We start from the raw sequence: 24,182 nt of genomic DNA on the forward strand, positions 1-24,182 counted from the left end.
ATGGAATGACAATTCAATAGAGCAAAGTGTTCTTGCATTGAGGGAGCACTTGAGTAGAGACCCAATATCCATCTGCTACCTTGATACTAAACCTATAAATTTATGCACATAGATCTATTTCCCCATCCTCATATATAAATATATTTACATATGTACATGCCTGTATTTAGACTTCAATAAATGTTCTTTGCCTCCTAGTTCTTCCCTTTAGTTCCTTTTACTTTCCTCTTGTCCCACTATCATTCTCAGCCTTCATTTGGGTTTCAGTAATTTCTTTTGGTTACATTGCCCTTGATCAATCCCAGCAGGTCTCTTATGCTGCCCCGCCCCCTTGCCACTGATTTTGGATCACTTGTTGTTCCCTTGTCCCTGGGTTGGTCAACACCACTACCTTTCCCCTATCTCCCCCTCTCCTGTGTCCCCCCAGAACCATCAGTCCCATTGTTTTCTCCTCCAGACTCTTCATCCAGGCTATCTTATCTAGATAGACCTGCAGAGATAACAATATGAGCCAAAGAAAAACCAAAACAAGACATAGCAAAACAAAGCAACAAAAGAAAACAAAGCGATGACAACAGCAAAAAGCAATGACAAAATTTTTTAATTAATTAATTAAAAATAAATACATCTTAGAAATAAAAAAGCCTGTAAATAGTTCAAGGTCTGTGTGTTGACTTCTAGGACTGTACTCCAGTCGAGTCTGATAGGGTGCCATGCACTGGCCCCAAAGTCTATCCTTGGCACTCCCTCTGGACCTCCGTGCTCTGCTCCCTCCACAGTTCTGCCGTATGCCCTTAGTGTTTTGACTTGGTGTGGTGGAGCCAGACTGAGCCAATTCCAACACTGTGTCTCCAGTGTTGTTCCCCCATAGGGCCATGGGTCAGCGAGGGATGTCATATCTCATAGTGAGATCAGCCATATTGTCCACTCTGTGCATTGGCTGTTCTGAGTGGGGATATCGTCTTCAAGGCTTGGTGGGCCAGGATGCACTCCAATCTCTCTTCCTCCCACTTCATTTGCTCCGTGTGCTCTGAGCAGACATGTCTCTCACCCCGAACTGCAGCTTAAGTGCTGTCCTCTAAAGCAAATTCTTCTAGGGGTGGCGGGGGAGGCAGCTGTCCTAGTACATGGGATTGGGGCTGGGCCCTCAGACTCCTCCACTGGCTCCCTGCTCCATGCCGGCCTGCTGCATTCACATCCCAGAATGTGGGTTGAAGTCTGAGTCTCTTTCCCTGTGGAAATATAAACAATAGCATCCCCTTGGTGGGTTAGTACCGTGTTCCCCCGCTACTCATTTCTTTTTTATTTTTGTTCCTCCCCCACCCTCCTTTTTATTTGGCTACCATATGTACCCCTGGATTTGCTCTGGCCCCTGCCATACTACCTGGTCCTCACCCCAGGAATGTTTGTATACAGTACCTTTTTCCCTATGCCCCTTTTGCATTCTTTTTTAAGCTTACCTCAGCAGACTCCTGTTGTACTTGTCCTATTGTGCTCGGCTTACTTCACTTAGCATGATTTCTTCCAGTTCTTCCCATGTGGCGATATGCTTCATGCATTCATCACTGCTTTTTAGTGATGCATAGTACTCCACTGTATGTATGTACCACAGTTTTTTAATCTGTTGATGAAAATTTAGGTTGTTTATAGCTCCTTGTAATTGAGAACTCTGCTAGAGATGAACATTGGAGCACAGATGTCTGGCCATAGTTTGTTTCTTGCCTCTTCTGGTTACATGCCCAGTAGGGGAATTACTGGGTCATATGGTAGCTCAATTTCCATGTTTTTTAGAAATTGCCAATTAGATTTCCATAGTGGGTGTACATGCCTACAAGTCCACCAGAAATGGACGAGAGTTCCTATCTCACCACAGCCCCTCCAACACTTGTTGCTTTCTGATTTTTTGAGTTGGGCTATCTTTGAGGGTGTTCAATGGCATCTCATAGTTGTTTAAATTTGCATTTCTCTTATGGATAATGATTGGGAACATTTTCCCATATGTTTATTGGCCATTTAGATTTCTGCCCCTGTGAAGCTTCTGTTCAGGTCCTTGGCCCACCTCCTTGGTGGGCATTTAGTTTTTCTCATGTTGTAAGCTTGCAAAGTATTGTAGATTTTAGTAATAAGGCCATTGTCTGATGTGTCATTGCTAAAGATGTTTTCCTAGTCGGTGGGCTCTCTTATTACTCTCTTGGTGAATTCTTTAGATGCACACAGGTGACTTATCTTTAGTATATCCCACTTGTCAATTTGTGGTTCCTCTGTATTTGTATCCTTCCCTATTTCCAATAGCCTATGTATTCCCTATGTCAAGGTTCTCAGGCTTGTTCCAGTTCCCACAATAGTGACCCTAATTGTTTGGGGTTTTATCACAAGGTCTGTGATCCACCTTGAGTTTATTCATGTGCATGGAGTGAGGTAAGGATCTTGCTTCATTTTTCTGCAGGTAGATATCCATTTTATCCAGCACCATTTATTGAAGATGGCATCCGCTTCCCATTCAATATTTTTTGGGACATTATCAAAAATCAGTTGCCTGTATGCTGATGTTTTTATTTCTGGGTTTTCAGCTCTTTTCCATTGGTCTGAATATCTGTTGTTATACCAGTACCACCCTGCTTTGACTACCATGGCCATATAATACATGCTAGAGTCAGGTAAAGCAAGCCCTCCCACGTTGTCCTTCTTCTTGAGGAGTTCTCTAGTAATTCTGGGCTTCTTCCCTCTCCATATGAAATTGGTCATCAGTATTTCCAATTCTTTGGAGAAGGATGGTGGTATTTGTGTCGGGATAGCATTAAACTTCTTTAGTGCCTTGAGCAGAACTGACATCTTTACTCTATTGAGTCTTCCAACCCAGGAGCATGGGATATTCTTCCATTTGTTGAGGTCACTCTTGGTTTCTTGTAATCGTGTTCTATAATTTTCCTCATACAGATCTTTCAGTTTTTTAGTCAGGTATATTCCTAGGTATTTCAATTTGTGCTTGGCTATTGTAAAGGGTACTACCTTTTAAATTGCTTCTTCTGTGATCTTGTCTGATGTGTATAGCAGACTGATAGACTTCTGTTTGTTGATCTTGTTTCCTGCCACTCTGTAATATTCCTCTATTGCTTCTAACACTCCACTTGTGGAGTTTAGGGGCATTTTGATGTATAGAAACATATCATCTGTGAATAATGATAGCTACAACCATTTTTAAAGTTATCTTCAGCAAAATTTTACTAGCATATAATATTAACTATATTGTTCAAAATGTCCACATTCTGTTGGATTACCTTTCTTGGAATGGGTTAAAATATGGATCTTTTTCAGTTGGTTGACCAGGTAATTATCCTCCAAATTTCTTGGCATAGACAAGTGTGTGTTTCCTGCACTACATCAGTTTGTGAAAACATTTCAGTTGGTATCCATCAATTCCCAGAGCCATTTTTCCACAAATACCTTCAATGCAGGTTGGACTTCTTCCTTTAATCCCATTTGTTCTTAAGCATATGTCACTTCTTAAAATGATTGAATATTAACCAGTTCTTTTTAGTGCAGTGACCTCCTATTTCTTCCATCTTCAGTTGATGCTTCTGGTGTCATCAATATCTTGCCCATGGAAACTTTATATCTATCTACATATAATTGTATTGGAGGCTCTTACAGCTCTTATAAGAATCCATACATCAATTGTATCAAGCACGTTTGTACATATCATCACCCTTTCAAAACATTTTTTTCTACTTGAGCCCTTGGTATCAGCTCCTCTATTGACCCTCCCATATCCACCCTCACAATCTTGTGAACCCTTGATAATTTATCATTTTTTTCTTATTAAACGAAAAAAAATTTACTGGGGGTCTTACAACTCTTATAACAATCCACACATCAATTATATCGAGCATATTTGTACATATGATGCCATCATTCTTTTTTTCTTTTTTAAATCATTTTATTGGGGGCTTGTACAACTCATCGCAATCCATACATGCATCCACTTATTGTAATGTCTTACACTGTCTTTTGCCTCCCTTCACCCACATTTCTGTTGTTTGTCCCCTTCAGGTGTGGGGGGGGGGAGGTTATATATTAATCATTGTGATTGGTTTCCCCTTTCTCCCCCCACCTTTGCCCTAACTTCATGGTATTGCTACTGCTATTATTGTTCCTGAGGGGTTTATCTGTCCTGGACTCTGTGTGTCCTTAGCTCTTATCTGTACCAGTTACATGCTCTGGTCTAACCAAATATTCAAGGTAGAACTGTGGTCATGATGGTGATTGTTACCCTTCTGGGCGGGGATGTCCAATTGTCTATATGTGGGCTTTGAGCCTCCACTCTGACCTGCCTTGTTCACATCAATATGATTGTTTGTTTGGGGTTTTCTGATGCCTTATACCTGTTCCCATCTACACCTCATGATCACACAGGCTGATGTGCTTCTTCCATGTGGGCTTTGTTGCCTCCCTGTTAGATGTCTGCTTGTTTAACTTCAAGTCTTTAAGACCCCAGATGCTATATCTTGTAATAGTCGGCCACCATCAGCTTTCTTCACCACATTTGCTTATGTACCCATTTTGACTTCAACAATCGTGTCTGGAAGGTGAGCATCACAGAATGCCAGGTTATTAGAACAAAGTGATTTTGCATTGAGGGAGGACTTGAGTAGAGGCCCAATGTCCGTCTGTTACCTCAATATTTAACCTTAAATATATGTACATTGACCTATATCCCAATTGTAATAGATTGATATATTTACATATATACATGCCTATATTTATTTATACCTCTATAAAGGTCTGTTGCTCCTAGTTATTTCCTCGATTTCCTTTTCTTTCCTCCTGTCCCACCATCATGTTCAACTTTCATTCAGCTCTCAGTAATTCCTCTCAGGTATGTTGCACTTAATCAAACCCCACCAGGCATTCTACACCCTCCTCGCCATCTATTTTAGATCTCTTGCTGTTCCATTGTCCCTGGGTTTGTCGGATATCCCCTCCCTTTCCCTCACCTCCCCTTCTACTGTCGCTCCCACCCCACCCCTGAATCATCAGTCCCATTATTTTCTCTTTGGGAATGTTTATCTTGCCTGTCTTATATAGATAGACATGGAAAAAAATGAAGAAGGGGTGGGGGTTGGGGGGTACAAATCGTTCCAGATCTGTCTGCTGACCCTTATGTATTTTTTCTGATTGAGTCTGATAAGGTGCCAAATCCTGCCCTCTGAGTCTGCAGTCTATTTTCAGGATTCCTCAGGGACTTTGTTGCTTTGCTCCCCTTGCTGCTCTGTTGCATTCCCTTTGTGTTTCACCCCGTCGTGAGGAGGTCAGACCAGGCACAATTCCCACACTGTGTCTCCAGTGCTTTCCAATGCAGGGCTGTGGGTCAGTGAGGGAACATCCTGTCTTGTGGTGTGCCTTGGCTGCTCCAAGCAGGAGTGTTGTCCTCAGTGTTTGGTGGTTCTCTCTCTCTCCCTCCTATCCTCCTCTTAGTTTTCTCCCTTGTGGTCTGGGAACACCTGTCTCTCTCCCTGGGTTGTATCTGCAGTGCTGTCCTCTATAGCACAATCTTCTGGGAGAGGGTTGATGTAGCTGGGATTGGAGCTGGCCCCACAGACCTCTCTGTTGATTCACTGCTTCATGCTGGTATGTTGCCCTCTGTTCCACCACTATCCAAGTCCTCTTCCCACCCACCTCCTTCTTATTTGCTTGCCATATACATCCCTGGGTTGGGTCTGACCCCTGTCAGAGTGTCTGGGCCTCACCCCAGGAATTTATGCATTGAGTGGCTTTTCCCCTATATCCCTTGTGCTTTTTAAACTTAATTCAGTGGACTCATGTTGTACTTGTCCTTTTGTGCTTGGCTTACTTCACTTAGCATGATTTCCTCCAACTCTTCCATCCATGGAAACTTTTAATATTGCAACTCACAGCTTGAATTTTTTTTCTTCAGTTCTTTCAGCTTGAGAAATGCTGAGCACATTCTTCCCTTCTGGTCCAGCTCCAGGCTTTGCATATTTCATTACAATAATTGACTGTCATAAAGAGCTAGCCTTAAATCTTCTGCTCAACGTTGTTACTTCACCTCCTCATATTTTCTTTATCTACTGTCTGTTCAAGAACAAACTTCTCAGTCTCTTTTGATGTCCATTTTGGTCCTTCCTTTCTTTCCTATCTTTTAAAAGATTTTTTGCTTTCTTCAATGTGCTCTGTAGCACTGTTGGGTAGGCATTGAACATCTAACAGCAAGGTCGCAAGGTCACTAGTTCAAAACCATTATTTACTCAATGGGAGAAAGATGAGGTTGTCTGTGACCATAACCTGCATAAGTTCATACCGATTCGGAATGGACTTCATGTCACTGGGTTTGGCTCTAGATTTATTTATGTATGTTGTCCTGGGTGTCATCCCACAGTGTGTTGAGCCTTTGATGATTAGTGATCAGTGCCACAAATCTGTTCTTGATATGGTCTCTAATCTCAGGTGGGTTATACTCTAAATAGTGTTTTCATCTCATGGACTTGTTTTCATTTTCTCCAGCTTCAACTTAAACTTTGTATATGAGCAATTGGTCTTTGTTCCATGGTTGGTCCCTGTCTTGATAGGACTAATGATATTGAACGTCTCTATCATCTCTTTCCACATTTGATTCCTGTGCGTTCCACTGGTTAAGTTCCCCTGCATACTCTCTATTTCTGTTGTGGGAGAGGTGTTTCAATAAAGAAATAATTGGTCTTACAACATTCTATCACCAAGGTCTTATTTTCAACCACTAACTCTTCTTTTTTGTTTCCAACTTTTCACATTCCAATCACCAGTAATTAGTAATAAATCTTTATGTTAGGTTTGATCAACTTCAAACTGCAGAAGTTGATTAAAAAACCTTTAACTTCTTCACCTTTAACATTGGTAATTAGTGCATAAATTTCAGTGATGATGCTATTGTCCATTCTTCCCTGTAAGTCTTTGAATATTGTCCTGTCACTGACAGAGCTGTTCTTCAGGATAGATCTTGAAATGTTCTTTTTAACAATTGATATGACACCATCCCGCTTCAATTTGTCAATCCTTGCATAGTACATCATAGGATTATCCCACTTAAAATAGTCAATACCAGTCCATTTCGGTTCACTAATGTCTAGTAGATAAGTGTCCCAATTTTTTACAACTTCCAATTTTCCCAATCCTGCACTTTATACATGCCATGTTCCAATGATTTATGAATGGTTATAGCTGTTTCTTCTCATTTTTGCGTGGTGCAACATTAGCAAATGAAGGTCCTGAACATTTTATTCCATCTGCCTCATTGAGGTCAACTCTGTTTTGAGGAGCCCACTCTTCCCCAGCAGTGTTTTGAGTGCCTACCAACTGAGAGCCTCATGTTCCAGCGATTTGTCAGACAGTGTTCTGCTGCTGTTCAGGAGTTTTCACTGACCAAAGTTTTTAGAAGTAAATCACCAGGTCTTTCTTCCTAGTCTGTTCTTAACCTGAAAGCTCCCATGAAAACTGTTCACCAGAAGTGACCAGGCTGGTATTTGAAATACTAATGGCATTGCTTCCAGCATCGCAACAACATATGAGCCCCCACAGTGTAGCATACGGATAGAAGAGTGGCGATTTACAACTATATTTATCATACATTGTTCTGTGATAATAAAAAAGTCATAATAACCATTGCTAAGGATTATGTTTGGTCTGGAAGAGAGGAGGTCTATAGAAGAGGGTAATGATACCATGAGCTATCACACCGAGTGACATCAGTTCTAGCAAGGTCACTGCCTGGAAGAAGAAGAATGTGGACAAGGGAGCAGCAAAGGGCTCCAGTAGACAACAGCTAAAGATAAACTCCTCCAGACAAGTTTTCCACTGATTCAATCAACAAGCATATGCTACGTATCTACCACATGCCAAACCCTAGGTAAGGTTCCCAGGATACAAAGATTTATAAAAACACAGACACACGGTGCATCCCCTCAAGAATTTTATAGCCTAATGGTGATGAAGTCAACATGGACATTAACTCTGAGATCTCTCTCTTGTCCCTTCCGGATAGGAGACATTTGGCGGCTGAGGAAGGGAGAATCTGCTTCACCCAACTCCTTGGGGGTCTAGGCTGACAGATGGGTCATACCTCAGTAAGTTTTGGATTACCAGAGCAGGGGAAGAGAAAGCTAGAGAGCTTGAACCCAGAGGGAGCATGCATCCCTTCTGCTACATCCCTCTGGACAGACTTTGTTGAATAGCCCTGCTTATCTACCAAAGGCTAACTGTAAAGAGGAAAGTGAAAACTTCATGCATAAGCATGTCTCTGACATAAATGTTGTCGTTACTGTTGTTGTTAAGTACTGCCAAATAGGCTCGCACTATGCACAACAGAACAAAACACTGCTATCTCCTCACTGTTGTTCTTATGCTTGATTCCACTGTTGCAACCCCTGTGTCACTCCATTTTATTGGAGGTCTTTCGTAGAAATAAATACATGCACGCAGCTACATTTTTTTCAATGAGTAAAGAAAAATAAAGTACTGTAAGAACTGGTCCAGGAAGCTTTCCCCTGGCACCAGCCCTGAAGCTTGGGGTAAACAGAGCTCAATCGATTGGAACTTCTAACTGCATGGGGCAACAACTCATGTGGGGTGGCTCCCAGTGGAACTGTACTCACATCGACTCCTGCCTGGAGTTCTGTATCAAATGGGTCTTTGTTGAAAACAGAGAATGCTAGAAAGATAGTTACCTGTTTTATTGACCAGGCAAAGGCATTTGACTTTTTGGATAGAACAAACTATGAATGGCATGGTTAAGAACAGGAATTCCAGAAACATAATTGTTTTTGTGCACAACCTATACATAGACTAAGAAGCAGTCAAATAGAACCAGAAGACACTGAATTGCTTAAAATCAAGTAAGGTGGGTGTAAGGTTCATATCCTTCACCATATTTACTCAATGTGCATGTACAAGAGAACGAAATATTGCCTGGATCTGTGCCATCCTCGCAACTTGTTTGAGCCTGTGGATTTCTGGAAGTTCTCTTCACTGTACTTCTGCAATTGTATGTGGAAAGAATTTTCATTTTAAGAACTAAATATCATCATCTGTTGATATTGTGTTGGCCCTATACTTTTCCTAAGGAACTCGGGTTACATGTTGGGTTGCAATCCACAAGGTCGGTAGTTCAAAACCATGGGGCTTTCTATTCCTGTAAACCGTTAGTCTCAAAAACCCACAGGCGGTCACTCTGAGTCAGCATTGACTCGATGGCACTGAGTTTGGTTTGGTTTTATACTTTCCAGGCATGATGTCTGTGTTAGTCTGGGTACTTTAAAGAAACAAATCCACAGAAACTCATGTATAAGAGAGAGTTTTATAGAAAGGTTAAGTGTGCATCAAGAAAACATCCCAACCCAGTGCTGCCAAAGCCCACAAGTCCAACATTAGCCCATTAACCCATATGTCCAACACCAATGCACAAAGTCCTCCTCCATCTCACAAAACACACACTATGACACCGACTGCAGGAGGAAAGCTGAATCAATGAATGTGTAAACATCTCAGCACTGGCAGGGGTCTCCACATGGCTGCTCCAGCACCCAGGGCTGCATCACGGCAGGTCCATGTGGCTTCTCCTCAGGGATGTCTTGCAGGAAGTGAGCCTTGACAATGAAAGTAGGAAACTGGCTAAGGCAGCTGCACCCTGGTCTGACCATCACAAAGTAAGAGACCTAAGAAAGGCAAGGCTCACCGAGCCATTTATCCCTCCGTCCTTTAATTAACCCCACCTGTGTTTATCGGCCAGGTTTACACAATAAACTGACTACCTCAGTGTCTCTTTCTAGGGACTGATCTCTCCTAATAACATGTCCCCAAAATGTAAGATGAAGTCTCCCTATTTTCACTTCTAAGGAACATTCTGGCTGTACATTTTCTATGGCAGATTTGTTTATTCTGCTGTAAGTCTATGATATATTCAATATGCTTCATCAACACCCTACATCAAATGCATTAATTCTTTATCCTCCTTATTCATTGTCTAGCTTTTACATATATGTGAAACAATTGAAAATATCATGGCTTGAGTCAGGCACACCCTAGTTTTCTGTGGTAGTTACATAATCTGGTGTCAACTTATGAATGGGTGGAGTTTAGTCTGTCAATCGGGTCGTGATTTGATGACCTCATTTGGAGGTCACTGGAGACAGGATACGCTCATTCCCTGCGAGATATTACTGACAACAAGATTGATGGAGCCATGTTAATGCAGCCAGAGCCCTGGAGCTGGAGGAGCCGCATGGAGACCCATGCCAGTACTGAGATTCTTCTACCACCACTGGATCCACAAGACTTTCCACCCTCTGGTCTGTGATCTTCCTGCATCTAGTGTCATTGCATGTGTTTCATGAATATGAAGAGGAATTTATACATTGGTATCGGTCATATGGGCTAATATCGATCAGACCTATGGACTTCATCTGGACTGGGCTGGGATGTTTTCTCACTATACAATTGCTCTTGTCTATAAAGCTCTTTCTTCTACACATATGCGTGTTTATGAATTTGTTTCTCTAGGCAACCCGGACCAACACATCTTCTAAGTGATATATTTACTCTTTAACACCAGGTCTCATAAAGCAGATTTGTCTAATGCAAGCATTATTTGACTTGACTTTACAGTCCACAATGCCAACTAATAATCCAGTATGTGGTTAAGCCGAGGTTTTTTGTCACTATATGAACAGAAACTATCACAAAAAACATTCTCTCTGAAATTGTCTGATATTTTCAAGACTAGGAATCAGGATTGGCCAATTTCTTCAAAGTATTAATATGTTTTCTAATGAGAATAGGGATTCAGGAAGGATTTTTTTTTTTCAGATTAGGAGTACATTTCTTTTTCCCCTTGATACAATTAAGCAAGTCGGGGCATTCAAAATAGGAGAAGGACTTTGGGACAAGGATGGAATGTAAATTGGCTCCTTACTTCTGGAACTGGGGAGCAAAATTCCAAGCACTGGAAACCCAAAGTTGTGGTAGTCCACTGGGGCAGCATAGCTCTTTAATGAAAGAATCTAGAAAAGAAACCATAATAAACACCTAATGAGTTAGCCAGGAACTGAACATTCTGTGCAGGAACAGAAACTCAGAAAATGAAAACTGAAGTGGATAGAAAATTTATTTCATGCTTTAAAAAAAATTTTTAATAAGAAAAGGTTAAAACCCCGGCAGTTTAGGCAAGAAGCTAACAAATACTCATATAATACAGGATAATGCTAAGTGATCAGTTCTATTATCATTAATTCCTGATAAATAGCCTCTTCCTTCATCCCATAATGAAGCAACCCACTCTCATGAGGACTGGTGAAGGACTGGTTAAGTGCTTGGCTGCTAATTGAAATTTTGGTAGTTTGAACCAAATGAGTAGCTCCCAGGGGAAATGACCTACAGATGTGCTTCTGTAAAGATTACACCCTTTTTCTTTTCTCAACAGTGTTTTAACTTCTATACCATTAACTAAGCTAATAACACTACCAACATGTAGTGGTTATGCATTTGGATGATAACTGCAAGATCAGCAGTTCCAACCACCAGCCAGCTCCACAAAGGTGAAGACATTTGACTTCTGCAAAGATTTTCAGGCTCAGAGACTCACCAGGGCAGCTCTTCCCTTCCCTTTAGGGTCACTATGAGTCAGCATTGACTTGATGGCAGTGTAAGGAATGCCCAAGGGGATGATTGATAATGTTCTCTAACTGTTGACAATTATGTCTCTAAGGAGAACCTTATATAGATGCAGGAATGTGTTTTGGGATGGCCCTGCTGGATGCTCAACCTCACTAAGAGGTCACTGAATATAGGAGTGCCATAGAAAAATTAGGTGAAGAAACCAGATATGGTGCCCAGCTAGCAGAAGGGAGAGCCTCGAGATCTTAAAGATTTGTTCTCAAGAAAACAATCTAAGTGAGGCATGAGCCAAGTCCACATGGAAGAATCACACCAACCTGTGTGATCCAAGGATTGTAAAAAAATAAAATCCAAATCTAAAAGAGCTTAAATTGTGAATGCCTGATGTACAGAAGCCTATGGATGACAGTGGAAACCCAAAATCCATTCGCAGGGTCCACAGATGGGTTTAGCCTCCCGTGTATCCCCTCTGGTCATAGTGGAAGGATGTGAATCGTCCTGTTATCAGACAGAGAAAAAACTGTACAGTTGATTATGGCAGACATTGTAAGGTCAAAGTGTAATATTGTGACCCATCTTGTAATATTTGACCCTTTTGACACATTTTAAAGCTCTTTCTGTTTAAAAAAAAGATGAAGGGGAAATACATGTGGGGGATTCCGCTCTGACAATGAACAAGGAGTGTGAGTAACCTTGCTATCATGTGGAATTCATTGGAAAGTGGATTGTTGCACCTGCAATTGGGCTAAAAGTTAGTACTGTGTCCTTTGATCCGCTTTGTTACCCATTTAAATTTGTTCTAGTTTTTAATATGTTCTGCTTTCTTTTCTATGGAGGTCTTTTCTGTTTTACTTTGTTATAATTAGGTTTTGTTTGGTTGGCTGGGTTTTTTTTAAATATGTTTTTCTGTCTATGAAATCCAGGATAGGTAAATCTACAGAGACTGCCACTGGATGAATGACTCCTTGGGGGTATTTCAGGGAAGTTTGGGGGAGGTGAGGAACTAATAATTATGAGAAAATATTCTAAAACTGATGATGGTGATGACTGTACAACTCTTCTTGATATGATTGAATTGTATGATATGTGAATTGTATGCCAATACCCACTCCCCTCCTCACTATCATGACCCTAATTCTACCTTACAAATCTGGCTAGGCCAGAGCACGTACATGGATACAGATGGAGCTGGAAACACGGGGAATACAGGACAGATAAACTCCTTGGAACCAATATTGAGAGTAGTCATACCAGGAGGAGAAGTGGAAGGTGGGAAGAGAAAAGGGGGAACCTTTTAGATCACAATGACCTACCTATAACCCCCTCCCAAGAGGCTGGACAGCAAAAAAGTGCATGGGGGGAGGGAGACATCGGACCCTGCAAGACATGAAAAAATAATAACAACTTGTCAATTATCAAGGGTTCATGAGGGAGGGAGGGATGGGGAAGTAGGAGGGAAAATGAGGAACTGATACCAAGGGCTCAAGTAGAAAGAAAATGCTTTGAAAACAATGATAGCAAAATATGTACAAATGTGCTTAACACAAGTATGAGCCCCCAATAAAAACTGTTGGGGGAAAATATTACAGCTTTGAAAACCCTACATGGCAGTTCTACTCTTGTCAGCTGGGTCGCTGAGGTATCAGCTTGATGGCATCCGTCAACAAACGAGTCTCAGAAACTGAAATGGATTGAATCCACTCGAGTTTGGCTCAGATAGCTTTCCTTTGTTCTAGATGTTGGTTGGCGTTCAAAGAAGGGGTAAACAGAGCTTGGGCTTTCCTCTCCAATTCATCAATTTGACTTCATGTCCTGGAAGGTAGACCTTGGCATCAACTTCACGTGCACTTTAGCTCTATTCCAGCTGGGGTTGTAAATCTCTCTGTGTGAGGCAGCAAAGTGCTGTCTCAAGCTTAAAACATACATCAATTCAGTATTTGTAGAAGGCACATCTATGTGTACAGAAGACTAAATATAGTCCTACATGAATTGTACTGTTTGTGTAGACAGAAAGGCAACATGGAGAGGGTGAGAAGGAGAAAATATTTGTCAGTTTTTTCACGGTCAGATTTTTCAAGGTTTCTAAAAGGGCCTTTGATAAGATTTTGCTCATTGTAGCGAACATAAACCAGAATGAGGAGAGACTCTTGTTTGTGATTTAAGAAAAACCACAGTGACTAGTTCCAACAATTAGGTGCAAGGCAATATGCTCAATGAAAGCCCACTAAGAACGTGTTTCTTACAAAAAGCACACCGATCCTGACATTTGCATTTCCAAAACCTTCTGCAAATGGAAATCAGAGTTATTTTTCAAGGCACACTTTAAATTTCTGGGAAGCAAAAAATTTCGGTATGAAGATGGTGTTACTGTGTAATGTTGAGTCAACTCTGACTCAAACAAGCCACATAAGACAGGTAGAACTTCCCCATGCTTCCTAGGCCTTATAGACACAGGTTACCAGGACTTGTCTCCCATCAAGACATTAGCGTATTTGAACTGTAGACCTCTGTGTTAGCAGCAGAGTTCTGAACCTTTGCACAACTAAAGCTCCTTTGTATGAGGATAATTTTATATGAGGATGATGCAATAATGGTTCCCATGGTGCTCTAGGGAAAAACTAACTTTCATTCGGTGCTTCTGGTGCCTAATCCGTTGAGCTTCAGAGTCCAGTCCACTGAATCACAATGTTCTGTGATTTATCTTGCGCTTTTATAAATCCCAAAATGGAATTTGTTCTGTGGCCTTCCTTCGTTGCTTCTTATTTTTCCTATTTGAGACCTTATTGTCTGAGTAGCACAATGCAATGCTGTTGTTAGGTGCCAGCAGCTCTGTTCCATCTGATAGTGACCCAGTGCACAAGAGAACAAAACACTGCCAGGTCCTGTACCATCCTCACAATTGTTCTTATGTTTGAGCCTAGTATTGGAGTCGCTATGTTAATCCATCCTGTTGAGCGCCTTCCTCGTTTTCTCTGCCCGTCTACTTTATCAAGCCTGGTGTCCTTTTCCAAGGACTAGTCTATCCTAACATCTCCGAACATTTCTCTCCTAACATTTCTCTTTTGATCATGATGTTGCCAATTGGTCTGTTTTTTTTAAACTTTCATTTTTTTTTACCCTGAGTAAAAAAAGTAAGCCACTGGAGGCTGCAATCCTCCATCTTCATTAGCAAGTGTTTCAAGTCCCCTCTACTTGCAGCAAGCAAGGCTACATCATTTGTGTATCTCAGGTTGTTAATAAGCCCTCCTCCATTGCTGATACGACATCCTTCACATAATCCAGCTTCTCTGATTATTTGCTCAGCGAACAGATTCAGTTAAGTATGGTAAGAAAATACCACGCTGATACCCAACTTTCCTGATTTCAAACCATACAGTATTCCCTGGTTCTGTTTGCACAACTGCCTCTTGATCCACACACGGGTTTCTCATGAGCACAATGAACTGATCTGGAATTCCTGTTCTCAAAGCTCTCCACTGCTTGTTATGATCCACAGAGATGAATGTCGCTGCATAGTCAATAAGCAGTCATATTCTCTGCTTTCAGCTAATATCCCCCTGCTGTTAGCAATGCTGTCCCTTGTTCCACGTCCACTTCTGAATCAGGCCTGAACTTTTGGCAGCTCACTATCAAAGTGTGGTTGCAACAATTCTTACTGTACTGCAACCCAGCATAGTAAACCATATGATTTTCGGATTCAAAATGGCCAATACCGTTCATTTCAGGTCACCAACGTTTTGAACAACTTCTAATTTTCCTAGATTCATTCTCTCTACATTCTAAGGTCTCTACATTCTAAGGTCCCATTAGTAGTAGATTTTTATAACTGTTTCTTCTTGCTTTCGAGTTGGGCCCCATCAGCAAATGAAGGGCCCTAAGGCGTGACTCCTCAAACTTTTTTCCATTCATGTCAGTACAGTCAATTCTACTTTGAAAAGGCAGTTCTCCCTCAGTCATATTTTGAGAGCCTTCAGGCCTGAGGGAGCCCTGGTGGCATAGGGGTTAAGCATTAGGGCGCTAGCTGCAAGGTCAGCAGTTCAAACCCTCAAGAACCCATGGGGGCAGTTCTACTCTAGCCTATAAGGCCACTATGAGTTGGCATTGACTCGATGGCAGTGAGTTTGGGTTTGGTTTGGTTTGCTTTGGTTTGGTTTTTCTGTCCTGAGGGATTCATTTTCTGACAACATTTTCCTTCTATCTATTAATTCTCAAACCCACTGCTAGGGAGGCAGTGTTGACTCATAGTGACCCCATAGGACAGGGCAAAATTGCTCCTGTGAGTTTCTGAGACTGTTACTCTTTACAGGGGTAGAAAGCCCTTTCTTTCTCCCATGGAGAGACTTGTGTTTTCTAACAGCCAACATTGTGTTTAGTAGCCCAACGTGTAAACCACTATGACACCAGAGATTCTGGCTTCTACGCGTGAGGTTTTCAGCATCTGACAATTTGTTGATGCTGTACATAAGGTTTTCAGCAGCTAATTCATCTAAGATGGAAACCCTATTCCTTCTTCGCAATCTGTTCCCAGTCTTGAAGCTCTGCTGGAACCTGTTCACTTGGGGTGGCCCTGTTGATATTTGAAATAGCAACGACCTAGCTCCCAGCATCACAGCAACGCACAAGCCACCAGAGGACAGCAGAATGACAGACTAGTGGTGATTACAACAATATAGACACTAAGGAATCTAAGTTTATTTCCACCCAGCATCAATAAATTGGTACCAGAAATATAGTATACGGAGACGCACACGTGCCTAAGCTAATCATCATTCCTGTTTGTGGTGGTCACGAAAAAGGAAATGCATCAAAATGTGAATTCTTCACACTTCACTTCTCGTCTTTAAAAGCTGCTTTATTAAAAAGTAATGTTTTAACGACTCCTTTACAGCATAGTCCAAAACCTAAACTTACCTAATCCTGCTGGATACTCTTCAAAGTTACTTGAAACAGAATGGGTTCCATACAAGAACTTCTCAGTTCACCATTTCGAATGTGGGATAGCCCCTGAGCCAATTTACATTCCTTCTGCACACACATACACACACACAAAGACTCATTTTATTTGTTTTTCATCCTTAAGTACATTGAAAACGTTTTATTATGAAAGTCCACTGAGAATAAAAAACAACACTAGACTAGACATCACGGGGGCTACAAAACCAAACAATCCCAGAAGGACCCGCTGTTGGGTGAAGAGAAAATGCAGCACCGTAGAACTCATTTATAAAATGTCACATACGTGGAGAAATACCCCTGGCTTTACATCGGAATCAATTGAAAATCTTTGTAAAATAACTAGGTCGCATCTCCCGAGATTTGGATTTAATTGGTCTGGGATACAGCCTGAGTGTTGGAATTTTTTAAAGCTCTCCTGGGTGATCCAGTGTGCGGCTGGGGCTGGGGAGCACAGCTCTGGGAGCCCAGTGAGGCAGCAGGCAGGCAGCGTGGCTTCATGCACCACTTCATTGATGATGGCTTCACTGTGGTGATGTTTTTCCCTCTTTCCTCTCCTTTATCTCAATTGGCCCTGTGTTAGTCCAGGTGGACTGGAGAAACACATCCATGAATGAGATTTATATGTGAGAGCAATTGAACACTGAGAAGACATCCCAACCCAGTCTAGTCCAAGGCCATAAGTCCGATATTAGCCCATATGTCCGATACCAGTCTATAAAGTCCTCTTCAGACTCATGAAACACATGCAATAAAGCCAAATGCAGAAGATCACAGGCCAGTGGGTAGAAAGTCTTTGGATCCAGTTGGAAACATCTCAGTGCTGGCAGGGGTCTCTCTGTGGCTTCTCCAGCTTCCGAGGTCTGGTTGCGCCCATGTGGCTTATCTTCTGCAATGTCTCCCAGGGAGTGGCAGAGAGAGAGAGATGTCTTCCGCCTCCAAGGAAGAAGTACCAGATTTCCCAGGAGAAGGCCAGGTCCACACAGAAGTCTCAATGGCTATCTCTAGATTGACAGCCTAGACTCCACCCCTACACTCTTAATCCTTAAATTGATACCAGATTAGGGGACTAACACAGGCTCCATGAATTAGAAGTAGCATAGTTCATGAATATGAACTATGGGTAGTTTTAAAGTCTTGAAAATAGAGAGAGAGAGGTGTCAGAGGAAGAAAGATTCGCATAAACCTAAGCAAGGATTTTTTGTAAATAATATTTATTTTGAGGATTGTAACTATTAGAACAGGCTAAAAATAGGGGAGCAGAAGGCAGTTGGGAAACTTTGGAGCTAATTTCAGAAGCACTGATCTTTTCTGAGCAAGGAAATTGTGTGGTGAAAGTGACTGCACTTCTGCCACTGAAAGTATAGAGACATTAATCTAGAGAAAGTGCTGGACTGAATATAGGGGAAAGTGAGGAGGAGGAGGATGAAGAGAGGACAAAGTGGAGTTGAGTGGGGCAAGGGTCCAAGGCACTGAGCCAGGGCAGTGGCAGTGGCAGTGGACAGGCAAGGGATAGGGCAGATGCAAGACACATGATGACGTACAGTGACCTGATTTAAGTGGATGATAAAAGACCCGGGAAAAATAGATCAGAGGTGGCACTAAGATTTCGTGATTGCAACATCCCTCACTGACCCATAGCACTATGGAGGACAACACTGGAGAAACAGTGCACCCGATCTGACCCCACCACACAGAGGCGAAACACTAAGGGTGTGCAACAGAACAGCAAGGGGAACAGAGCAACGAAGTCCCCAGGGAATACTAAAAGTAGACTTTGGGGTCAAGGCATGACACCCCATCAGACTCAGACCAGAAAACATGTCTAAAGGTCAACAAAGAAACCTTGAACTATTTACAGGCTTTTCTTTTTTGTGTGTGTGTCATTGGGTTTGTTGTTGTTGCTTTGTTTTCTTTTGTTACTTTGTTTTGTTATATAATGTTTTTGTGCATATTATTATCTATCTAGATAAGATATGTGGGATAAATAATTTGCAGGAGAAAGTGGTGGGACTGATGGTCTCGGGGGACATGAAAGAGGAAGAGGTGGGAGACAGGGGTTGCCAGGGAGGGGGGAGGAAGTGGGAACAAGGGAACAACAAGAGCTCCAAAATCGATGGTGAGGATTGTGAAGGAGGCCTGGTAGGGTTTGCTCAAGGACAATGTAACCAAGAGGAATTACTGAAACCCAAATGAAGGCTGGTATGATAGTGGGACAAGAGGAAAGTAAAAGGAAATGGAGTAAAAAACTAGGAGGCAAAGGACATTTATAGAGGTCTAAATACAGGCATGTACATATGTAAATATATTTATGTATGATGATAGGGAAAAAGATCTATGTGCATATATTTATATATTTAGTAATAAGGCAGCAGATGGACATTGGGTCTCTACTCAAGTACTCCCTCAATGCAAGAACACTTTGTTCTATTAAACTGGCATTCCACGATGCTCACCTTCCCAACACGATGCTGAAGACAAACAGGTGCATAAGCAAATGTGGTGAAGAAAGCTGATGGTGACTGGCTATCAAAAGATATAGTGTCTGGGGTCTTAAAGGCTTGAAGATAAACATGAAACCATCTAGTTGAGAAGCAACAAAGCTCACATGGAAGAAGCGCACCAACCTGTGTGATCACGAGGTGTCGAAGGGATCAGGTATCAGGCATCAAAGAACAAAAAAATCATATCATTGTGAATGAGGGGGAGTGTGGAGTGGAGGCCCAAAGCCCATCTGTAGGCAACTGGACATCCCCTTACAGAAGGGTCACAGGGAGGAGACAAGCCAGTCAGGGTGCAGGATAGCACCAATGAAACATACAACTCTCCTCTATTTCTTTAATGCTTCCTCCCCTCCACTGGCATGATCCCAATTCTACCTTACAAATCCAACTAGAGCAGAGGATGTACACTGGTACAGATAAGAGCTGGAAACACAGGGAATTCAGGACACATAAACCCATCAGAACTAATAATGAGAGTAGCTATACCAGGAGGGTAAAGGAAAATAATGATAATTTCTAAATTATCAAGGGTTCATGAGGGAGGGAATGTGGGGGAGGAAGGAGGAAAAAATGAAGAGATACCAAGGTCTCAAGTAGAAAGAAAATGTTTTGAGAATGATGATGACAACAAATGTACAAATGTACACAATGGATGGAAGCATGGATTGTGATCAGAGTTGCATGCGCCCCAATAAAATGATTTAAATAAATAAATAGAATTAGTGATCGGTGATATGATTAACAGAAGTGAGAAGACAAGAGGAAGAGCAGGCTCTAGAGAGAAGGTGGTAGATTCCGCTTGGCACATGTTTTGACTCAGCTGCCTTCGTGACATCAGCATGGAAATGTCCAGTGACAAGTCTGAAATTAGAAAGTGGGGTACAGCAACCCATTTCAAGGTACAAGTAGAGATTTGATTGTCACGCTGTCATAATCGTCAGTCAGTAGAGAAGGGTTGTTTGTCCTTGAGTGAGGTGTAGAAGTCAAGAGACTGCCTTTGCATAGGCTTGAGAGAGCCTGTGAAGGAGGCAGGGAAATTCAAAGAGAACCACAGACTGCATGACGAAATTCAACGAGAAAAAGCTATTCCAGACGTATGGGAAAGTCAATAGAAGCAAATGTGGCAGGGGGAAATGCAGGAATAAAAACCCTGTGCGTGGTCAATTAGAAGTCACTGGTGACCATCTGCTCATTCGTGACCCTGAATACAGTAACCACGGCAGGTGTTAATAACTCCCTATTAATCATACAGGGAGCTGGACGGAGGTGTCTGGTAACGAGAGGCAGTATGTATAATCCACAGATTCAGAAAGCTCACACGTGAAGGAAGCAGGGAAATACTCAAAAGGGTAGACTGAATATTAGGACCAGTTGAAGTCAAGACAAAGGAGGACTGTGGCTGTGCACACGAGGAGAGGTAAGAGTCAACAGAAGAGACTTCAAGAATCAGAGAGAAATGGGAGTCATTACTAATGCAGTGATGGGGGAGGGTGGGAGTCATTACTAATGCAGTGATGGGGGAGGATGGGAGTCATTACTAATGCAGTGATGGGGGAGGGTGGTGAGGTTGCTTCCAGAAGGGTAAGTCTTCAGGCTCTTGGACACGGGAAGAGAAGGGGACAGAATTAATATAAAGGCAGCATGGCCGAAGGGGAAAGAGGGTGCCTGACCCAGGCTGTGGCGTTTTCAGTCACCTCCTATGCGTGTGAAAGGTGGACAATGCATATGAAAAGCCACGGAAGACTAGGTGCATTTGAATTACGGTACTGGTGAAGAATAATGAAATATCACAGACTGCCAGAAGACAGACACATTTCTCTTGAAAGACATACAGTCAGAATGTTCCTTAGACTCTGGGATGGAGAGATGGTGTGACTTCATCTCACATTCTTTGGACGTGTTGTCAGGAGAGCTCAGTCTCTGGAGTAGGATATCATGCATGGTAAAGTAGAGTGCGGCAAAAATGTGGAAGAGTCTCCACCAGATGGGCAGACTCAGCGGCTGCAACGATGGACTTGAACTTAAGAACATGTGTGAGCATGGCGCAGGGCTGGGTAATATTTTAATCTGCTGTGCATAGGCTGGCTATGAGTCGGAGCTGATTCCACAGCACCTAAGAACAACGGCATCCGCAACAAACTTGGTGAGTGATGGAAGTTTTCTTAGTGAAGTCAAAGACAAAGAACGTAGCCCACAGAACGCTAAGAAACATTCCCCAAATGCAGAGCTGATACCAAGGGCTCACGTGGAGAGAAAAGTGCTCTGGAAACGATGATGACAACATACATACAAGTGTTCTTGAGACAATGGATGGATGTATGGGTTGTGATAAGAGTTGTATGAGCCCCAATAAAATGATTTAATAAATAAATAAAGATTATAGCCATCCCCCCAAAAAAAAGTAGGAGTGAGTTGCTGGTATTCAAGCAATATGTTACTTATTGACTCGTAATTGGCTAGTTTAAAATGCTGGAGAGACCACTTGGGGGGAAAGCAAGGGCATACAAAGACAGCAGACTAAAATGATCTCCTGACGCATTCTACCACTTGGAAATAACCCAAGTGCACAAGCTCCACTTTGTAGCATGATTCTCTTCCCGAATCCTTACACCAATAAATCTTTCCCACCTTCACCTTAGGGTCTCCAGATTTCTTCAAAAGACCACAAATCTCCCTCAACCCTGAGTTCCCAACTCAGGCTCACAGCTATTGTCTTCATTTGCAAGTCTCCTATGGATGGAGCAGACAGGTTCTCAAATAAACCTGTATGCTGGATCAAGTCACATATCATCCACTTCCTCAGGTGGAAAATGAAGGGCAACGATAACTAGCTGCCCTGCCTCCAGCACAAAAGGGCTTGTAGGGATTAAATGACACATGGCTGAGCAATTTGCAGTTACGAAGCTAAAGAAAGCTGAGCAATCATCTCTGCCTGGCTGGGCACAGCCCGGTTCAGCAAACACAAAGGCCACAATTCAGACCTTCTCAGGTGCCCGAGACCAGGAAAGAACTGGCTAAATGAAGCATAATCAGAAGACAAAGGAAAATCCCTCAACAGAACTAGGCAAGAGGAAAGCGGGTCCATCAGGAAAGGGATTGGGAGGTTAGGGGGTCATGAAGGATTCGGCTGCTGCAAGGGTCTCTCACAAAGAAATCGTTTCATGTGTCTCTTGGGCTTATAATACATGAGTGCATATTCCAAAGACTGCACGCGGACCCAGCAGCCATCTCGATATCTACCTAATGGGCAGGCCGATGTCTCTGCTTTCCAAGAACGCCGACTGCGGAACCATCGCAAAGTTCTCACAATCCAGGTTCTCTGCACACGAGGAGCTTACAGAACCCCTCAAGATATCAGAAGACACACTTCTCTGAGCCTGCTTTGTAGGGGCCTCTGGTGCGTTCTTCATCACTTTAGTCCTTAATCTTGGATAATAACTCGAGTAAAAAATGTAAAGGTCTAAACGCAGGAAGTCGCCAATGTGTTCTTCTTTCCCAGTGTTCTAACGTAATCTGTCTACAGTGTGTCACACCAGCAGTCTACATTCTCCTTGAGCAGCGTCACGCTTGCATTTGGATTCACTGGAAGGGTGATGTACTGCAGTCCCAGCATCTGTCAACCAGGAAACTAACCAGAAGCCTTAGATCCCAAACGTTCCCTGAGAACAGAAACTGGGACCTAACCTTGTCTCTCTTCTTGTTTCTTCTCCTTTTGGGGAAACCTCCCTAACTGTACTAGGTACACAATGAACTGGGTTTTCTACATGTGTGGCTATCACATGGTACGTGACCAAGGGAGCGGGGTCCTTTAACTACAGCATGAGAAGGATGTATGCAGACTGCCAGCCCTGCATCAGTTTCAAGGTATCACCCACTAGTCATGGGAGACTGGTGCTGACTTCTGAAGCTGACCTTGCTATGTCTCTTTAATATGCAAGTAAAGCATTGGTGCATGCACTGTCTGTATGTCCGTGTTTCTTTCTTGGCAGCTATAGGCCTTGACTCAACGGTAGTGTAATGTTGAATGTTCCCAAGATTCCCATCCAGTTTGAAGAACCTAGAAGAGCTCTATATAAGCTTCCAAGAAATTTCTTTTACCAAGGCCCACTCTAGTGCATCAAGGTGGGCCTACAAATACCTGAGGCTCAGTCAGCAGCTAGGTGGGAAATATGATGCTGGAGTCTCCTTCTTTGAAAGATGTGGTGCAATCTCTTTAAGCCGTTATCTTGAAGTGTTACTACCTACCTCCTGTTCTTAGTATTCACATGCATGTGGACACACACAGTCACTACCTCCTACACAGCTCTTGGATAGCTCTTTTCAACTCATTTTTCAAAGGTGTCACTTTTTCTTGGACAGTCTTAAAGTGGGTGACATGGTTGACGGTTTCGTGACTTGTGCCCTAGCCCACCTTAGTTGGAGTGTGGTTGGTACTTTTTCCCTTTGTTTTCAGCTTTGAGATACCAGCTGAAATTACTTCTTACCCAGTCAGCCCCTGGCAACCTCACACACAATGAAAGGATAAGCTGCTTGTTCCCTCACCATTCCCATGACAGATTGTAGATCCTGTGATCCACAGCATTTTCACCGGCTGATTTTTTTCTTTCTTTCTAAAACAGATGGAAATTGAGCTACCGTACAACCCAGCAATCCCCCTACTGGGCGTATACCCAAAAGAGGCAAGTAAAAAACCACAGTCAGGCATCTGTGTTCCAATGTTCATTGAGGCACAGTTCACAATCTCAAGGAATTGGAAACAACCCAAATTTCCATCAACAGACGAATAGATTAAAAAACTGTGGTACATACATACAATGGAGTACTATGCATCGCTAAAAAGCGGCAATGAACGCATGAAGCGTATCGCCGCATGAGAAGAACTGGAAATTATGCTAAGTGAAGTAAGCCAAGCACAAAAGGACAAGTACTACATAAGTCTGCTGAGGTGAGTTTAATAGAAAGAAAGAAAGAAAGAAAGAAAGAAAGAGAGAAAGAAAGAAAGAAAGAAAGAAAGAAAGAAAGAAAGAAAGAAAGAAAGAAAGAAAGAAAGAAAGAAAGAAAAGA

The sequence above is a fragment of the Tenrec ecaudatus genome, chromosome 3 (genome assembly GCF_050624435.1).
Source record: "Tenrec ecaudatus isolate mTenEca1 chromosome 3, mTenEca1.hap1, whole genome shotgun sequence".
NCBI lineage: Eukaryota > Metazoa > Chordata > Mammalia > Afrosoricida > Tenrecidae > Tenrec > Tenrec ecaudatus.